Genomic DNA, 7528 nt, shown 5'->3' with positions numbered 1-7528 from the left:
TTTATTCAGTTTGAGCCTTAGTTAAACCTGTATGGTTTCAGGTGTGTCTTGCAGTTCTTCTGAGGCTCGTACGCCACCTTAAGGGACGTCATGAAAATGGAACGTACTATTGTCGTGAGTGTGGAGAGCATCATAAAGTATTTGTAAGGAGAATGGAAGTTTCACGCACTTAAGACGTACAGGTGAGACGTACTGCGTCCTTGCGCTACACTTTAGTCGTTAGTGAAGTGAGAGTAATGGCTCCTTACCACACAAATGCTGCATGCATAGGGTGTGCGCGTGTCTGTAGGACGCCGTACACTGTAAACCCGGACAGTCCAATGAGCTCAAAAGTTTTATAACCATAGAAGTCAAAAGTAGCAACCAAGTGAAGTCAGCTTAAAACCTATAAGCCGATTCAACTTTGACTTGTTATATCTTCATTGGACTAAAACGTTTTGAGTAAATGAAACCTTGGTATCAAAACTTACAAGTAAAGAGGTCATTTGTATAACAATCATTGCATTAAAGTACAGCTTGCAGCTTCCAGAGTTAAGTCGTTTATTATGTGTCTAAAATTTGATAAATTGAATTTATTGAGTTAACAACCTTTTTGATGTGTGATTTGAAGGTTAATTGTGTGTATATTGTTCATTCATCCATCTTCTTCCGTTTTGTCCCTTACAGGGTCACGGGGCTGCTGGAGCCTATCCCGGCCACTTACGGGCGAAGGCAGGAGACACCCTGGACAGGTGTTGAAAGCATTTGCAATCTCTAAAGGGTCACTGGATAGACCCTTCTTAATTTTATTTCCCTAATGTTACAGTAAAGCATCCCGCCAGTTTAGGAATCTGTGTCCAGACTTCTTTTGCATTACCTTTTTGAGTTTATTATAGCATTGATAAAGAAATTAACTTTAGCTTGTCTGATTTCGGTAGTAACATTATTCCTTAGTGAGGTAAACAGCAGTTTATTAGAGGTTGATTTAGTTTTCAGGAAGATTTTAAGTGCTTTATCTCTCTGTTTCATCAGTTTCCAGATGTGATCATTTAGCCAAGGCAGATGCTTTTTTTGGTCCCTTGCTTTTACCTCTCTGTTAAATTGAAGGAATATACCATGAAGTATTTTAGTAAATGTTTTACAGTTTTCATTCACTTGGTCTTGCAAAAGATCTTCTGACCAATTCACTCCTTTCAAAGTTGTCTCTGAGTTCTTAATTTTGCTTCATGGTATTTTTATTACCTTCTTCACTGGTTTATTTATTTATTTATTTATTTATTTAGAAATGGTTTATTTCAAGCAATCAAATAGGAATAATACGCAAAAACAATATAATCATCTGTTAAACATTCATACAATAACTAATCAAACTTTGAATAATTAGACTTAAAATTAAGTATTGCTTGAAAGGGAGTTGAAGGAAGCGAATTTATATAATCCCACCCCGTTCTACTGTAACCATTTTATTACATGATTTATATCAGTCTACTTCTCAGATACAGTCATGATTTATATGATATATATAGAAAACACATGACAAAGATGAATTACTTGGACACATGGACCTATGCTTGGGTAGTTTCCTAGTTTTTTCCTAGGTAGTTGACTTGTTTTATCCAACCAGTTTACATTGAAATCACCAAATAGGATGATTTCTTTTTTCCAATCACACCGATTTAAAATGTCCTCCTGAAAGTAGTGTGAGTTACTTAACCCTTGTGCTATCTTGTGGGGTCCAGATGACATTGACGTGTTCTCCCTACCATGACAAAGGTGGATAAAGGTGAAGAGGATTTCATGTAATCCATGGACACCAGTGAAGATCACAAACATGGGAGTGGGGTCATCTGGACCCCACAAGATTACATGAGGGTTAAACCTCAAAATCACATCTGCTCCAAATGTTCATCTTTTGCAGCAAAAACAAATAGCTTATTTTTTTTATTTTTTTGAGCAAGTTTACTCTAAGCCTCTAAATGTCAATAGGCCGGCCTTCATAAAGAAAGTATTTGTATTTGAACTTTTTACCATTTTCTGTACTGATGGTACAACTGTTTTTTTTTTTATAAATGGCCTTAACGTTAAGTTAGTTTATCTTCCTTTTCCAACTAAAAACAGCTTTTTTTCCCCTGTAGTTGATGAGACAAAACTTTTCCCTTTGTGTCAGTCCATGAGTAACGTGCACATTCAGGTTCTGTCAACAGCAGCTAACCTATGATTTAGTATAATTAGGCTGAAAGCAATGAGCCCGGTCACGAAGCAGACCTTTTACCTGACTAGTATTTCTGTACATGAGCTGAACAACAGATGAAACATAACATGCAGTTTGTTCAAATGCGTCTTCTGCAGAAAGGATTCATCTCGTAGCCGTTAGAGATAAACGGAAGTTGTTTTTGTCTTGAAGAGGATCAGACTGAACAAATGGTCATCAGAGGCAAAGAGCGCTGGCCCTGCTGGTCATTCTGGCGAGGACTATGGTAACTCAAGACATAAGATAAGACTCATCACTGCAAACAATCAGCAACGACTGCTCAGAAAAAACAGATTTCCATTAATTCTGGGTTTTTTCTTCCAGCATCTGGAGGATTTGTATGAGGTTCCGTTTGTGCCAAAAATCTGTTTTTGTGTCCACTGTCTATGTCTTTGGTTCATTGTCTATGTCGTCTCCTTAGCAACTGTTGCTACTGTCGTTAACGTTTCCCCGTGTCTTGTCGTTAGATCATAGATCTTGTCGTTTTTCAAATTTTGCCAAAGGCCTCAGAAAAATCCTTTGTACGGCCGGTAAAATGTTTCCTGTACTACCACGGAATGAAAAAAGAAACGTTTATTAAACCTGGCGCTAGGGTTAACCATGACAAAAACTTTTTTAAGATGAACTTCATTGATATTCCCTCAAACGCGCATTGCCAGAAAAAGGGGGGGGGGCGCATGCGTGCAACGCTTTCACGTTCCCGAAGCGACTCCTTTTGCCAATTTTTTTAGTTATTTAGAGTCTAGCTTCAATTAAATCTGGAGATGAAACTACTATTTAAGTCTTTTAAAAAATAGCTGATCTTTATCAAACATGCTGACACAAATCGGGTGGATAAACGAGGAGCAGACGGCCCAAATCTTTGAGTGGATTTTGATCTTTTCTTTTCAATCTGTTATGTATTTATTTGACCATGAGGTGGCGCTCTCTGGACCACTATAAGGCTCTTTTGGGCGCCTCTGCTCCTCGTTTATCCATCAGATACTTTTCAAAAGACTTTTAAATAATAGTTTCATCACAAGATTGAATTGAAGCCATATTCTAAATAACTTAAAACTAAATAACTTTAAACGGGATCGCAAAACCGTTGTACGCATGCACCCCCTCCCCCTTTCTGGCAGAGCGCATTTGCAGGATTATCAAAAGTTTTATTTTTTTAAACATGTTTCGTTCCGTGATAATACAGAAAACAATTTACCGACCGTACAAAGGACTTCTCTGACAACTTCGGCAAAATTTGAAATACAACAAGATCTAAGGACACGACATGGTGAGACGACGTAGCAAACGACACTAGCAACGGTTGCTAAGGATTTTCCTGACGACACGTGAAACGACGTAGCAAACGACACTAGTAACTGTTGCTAAGGACTTTCCTGACGCCGTAGTTTGACGACATGGGATAAGGACAATGACAAAGACAAATGCAAAGTTTAAGCATGGAGCAAGCATATACATCACAAAGTAAATGCAAAGTAATAATCCAAGAAGCATGGGCATGCAGAAGATATTGCTTAGTAGTACATAGACATGAACCAATGTAAAATGAACCTCATAGATTTGTGGCCACATGCATGCACAGATACGTGCACATCTTTTTTTTACTAGCTTTGTAACACCTCTTCATTCTCATCCTTTGTTTCCGAGCTTCTCAGATGAACCACTCCACACATGACTCTAAAGCAGAGTTTCCAGCTCGTATCCCGGCGGATAGAACAGCCTTTGTCTGAGCATGAATGTAGGTGTCATGAATACTGTAAAAGGATATGCAATGTCCCATTTAAAAGGACTTTCTGTTTCGTTTTGAAAACACCTGATGCTTGTTTCAGTGTTTACTGGAGCCGCCAGTGTTTTGTATGTAAGGCGTGTCTTTACGTTGACAACTTGGTTAAGAATTTTTCCAGCTTATTTTCATACATGAAATTATTTGGCCACACGAATAAAACCTGTGTAGCTTAAAGAAAAACGCCTGACTTACATGCTCATGTTGACCCTGAGATGGAGAAAGACCCTCTCCATTTAACAGTATAACTTCAACAGCAACATAAATGTCATGAGGATAAAGAAATTAGAATCATTTCCATGTAAAATCCCCACAATGTTGTTTGGGACAAACGGAAGAAACCAACTCAAGTTCGGGAGGAATGGAGACAAAAGGGAAGCTGCTCCATGTTTGATCTGCAACTGAGGATCACGACTAAGAATTACACACTCAATTTCTATTCTGGAATATGTCTTTATGTCAGACAGAAGGATAAATAAATTAAACTTTATTTATGTTGCACTTTCCAGATCCTATTAGTGTACTAAGTGCGTCACGTAAAAGGAAGTGTTAAATTATTAAAACATTAAAAACAGCATAAAAATACAAAAAACAATTAGCAGTAAAATACAGAAAAGACTAATAAGAATGAAATAAAACAAATTAAAGAAAAGAAAAGAAAATGCCACTGACTTCTGAGCATTAAAGGACATTCACAGAAGGTAGGTTTTTAGTTGACATCTGAAGCTGTTAAGATCTGATAATTATACAATCGTTTTAACAAATCTTACAAAGTAACCTGAATAATTGAAATAATAATAATTATAGGAAAAAATGACAATAGAATGGAACTTTAAACATCAGTTGTTGCATTTTCTTTCTGCTGTGAACAGGAAGAATTTTATTTTAAAGCCTCATTCTTCGTTCGTTGTAGTGAACACTTCTACCACATGTAAGGGTAAATAAGTGGGAATGGGGGGGAGGAAGGTTTTAAATGTTTTTACCCCTCCCAAATCCTGTAGACTGTTTAAGGAGCCTGTTAGTGCTGTTCACGTCATACGTGCGTGCTCCTTGACTGTTAGAGTCAATCAGATTGTAGTTTGTGTGGACATCCTACAGGCACTTCCATATAACGTGCACACTCCGTGCGTGCAGCATTTGTGTGCAGAGAGTAAGGAGCCAGTGCTCACACCTAACGACTAAAGTGTGGCGTAAGGACACCATTTGACAGCATCTCCTGAACATCATAAGTGCATGTAACTTCCATTTACTCTACGAATACTTGATACACTTACCACACGCAGGACAGTGGTACGTTTCATTTTCATGACGTCCCTTAATGTGCTATCTTAGGTGACCCCACCCTTACATTGACGTGTTCTCCCTACCATGACAAAGATGGATAAAGGTGGAAAGATTTCATGTAATCCATGGACACCAGTGAAGATCACAAATCATTGAAGAAAAAAGGTTCAGAGCACTGTCTAGTGGGTCTAGATGACCCAACTCCCAATGTTATTGTGCCTAGGATAGCACAAGGGTTACGGAGGCCATTCGAGCCTCAAGGGAACTGAAAGACACGCCTGTGCTCTCCTCTCTACGATCCTCCACGAACCCAGACAACCCAAAATCCAGCAGCAGCCGTGCGGATCAACCCCCCAAATGGATACATGTGACTATGGCTCAAGGTCAAAAGGTCAAACTCAAGGGATCCCCTGGTGATGGAACTTTCGGACACACTGGACCTACTATCAGCCCAGAGCAGGCTAAAGCGGTAGAAGTGGAGGCATCCATGGAAACCTCTGTAACATTTGACTGCTTCACTATTGTGGATCAAGTGGAAATAGCATCAATTATTACGTCCTCCAAAACCTGAACTTGTCTGTCAGACCCAATTCCCACTAAGCTTTTTAAAGAAACCTTCCCCCTAATTAATGAATCCATATTAACTATAATAAATACATCTCTAGAAACAGGTTGTGCCACAATCAACCTCTTCTGAAAAAGCCCAGTTCAGATCCTAGCAACTTGACCAACTATAGACCAATATCAAACCTCCCCTTTATTTCTAAGATCCTAGAAAGAGTTGTAGTTAAGCAGCTTTATTGCCACCTAGAGGACAATAGCACCTTTGAAAACTTTCAGTCAGGGTTCAGACCTCACCACAGCAGTGAAACTGCACTGGTTAGAGTCTCTAATAACTTATTATTGGCCTCAGAAAAGGGACTACTTACTATTCTCGTTCTGTTAGACCTCAGTGCATCCTTTGACACCATTGAGCATAGTATTTTACTCCAAAGGTTAGAGCATGACTTAGGGGTCAGAGGATCTGCCTTCCAGTGTTGAATCCTGTTCATCCAATTGATACCAGTTTCTTAATGTAAACAAACAGTCCTCTCACTGCACTCGGGTTAACTATAGAGTCCCACAGGGCTCAGTTTTAGGATCCATCCTGTTTATGCTTTACATGCTGCCCTTAGGAAACACAGCATTAATTTTCCACTGTTATGCAGATGATACACTGTTGTATTTATCCATTAAACCTGACCAGGATGACCATATAGAAAAACGTAAAATACAATGGAGCTTTATAGAGTGCTATTGATCCCATAACAGGAAATTATCTTGTTACCATAACGCTGTTAAAAATGGAATAAAACAGATCATAATACAGCGATCTCCAGCCAGTGCCAGGCATCAACATCTGATCGTGTAAATGATGCACCAGACAAGACAAGCAAGAGTTGTATTCAAAACAGACATGTCAAACGTAAAACTAATATATTGTATTTACATACATTTTTTTAATTGTGCACAATTTTGTTTCTATGCATCCATTTCTTATTGACAGTTATCTTACCCCACATTGAACAGGCTTCCATTAAAAACCTTACTCTTTGTGAGTTCACACAATTTAGGCGCACATCCTCTGGAGCCCTGGGGCCTGTTTCAGAAAGGAGGTTCAACCATCTCTGAGGTTAAACTTGAACTCTGAGTTGGTCAATCGAGAGATTAACAACTGAGTTTTCTGTTTCAGAGAAGCTGATCGGAGTTAGGTCAATCAATTCTGAGTGGACTGATTCGGAGTTAAGCGTTCGCACCGCGACTGTAAGAAGCCATTAACAATGGAGCGCAGATATCACGAGTCACCATGGCAACCGTGGAAAAAAAGAAGTCTGCATATTTTTCGCCAGCTGAACTTGACGTGCTGCTGCAGAGTTACAGTGAATATGAGCACATATTCCAGAAGAAAAGCAACACCGCTGCATCTGCAAAACAGAGACAGTTAGCGTGGGAAAACATAGCTGCTCAAGTTATTGCGCAAGTTTGAATTTAAATCATTGTTATAAAATATTGGCTGTAATAACTTTTTAAATAGTTATTACATTAATTAAAAATGGCGATATTTAGGTGTACTTTTGAAGTGTTATTCCTGGTGTAATTGGATGAAATGCTGCACAGTGTACAGAACCAATCTGGGGGAAAAATGCATTTAACGTCGGTAATGTTTAGAGGACTTTTTTGTTAACCTTCCC

Source organism: Oryzias latipes, chromosome 4 (assembly GCF_002234675.1).
Source record: "Oryzias latipes chromosome 4, ASM223467v1".
NCBI classification, from domain to species: domain Eukaryota; kingdom Metazoa; phylum Chordata; class Actinopteri; order Beloniformes; family Adrianichthyidae; genus Oryzias; species Oryzias latipes.
Note: the sequence above shows the minus strand (reverse complement) of the source record.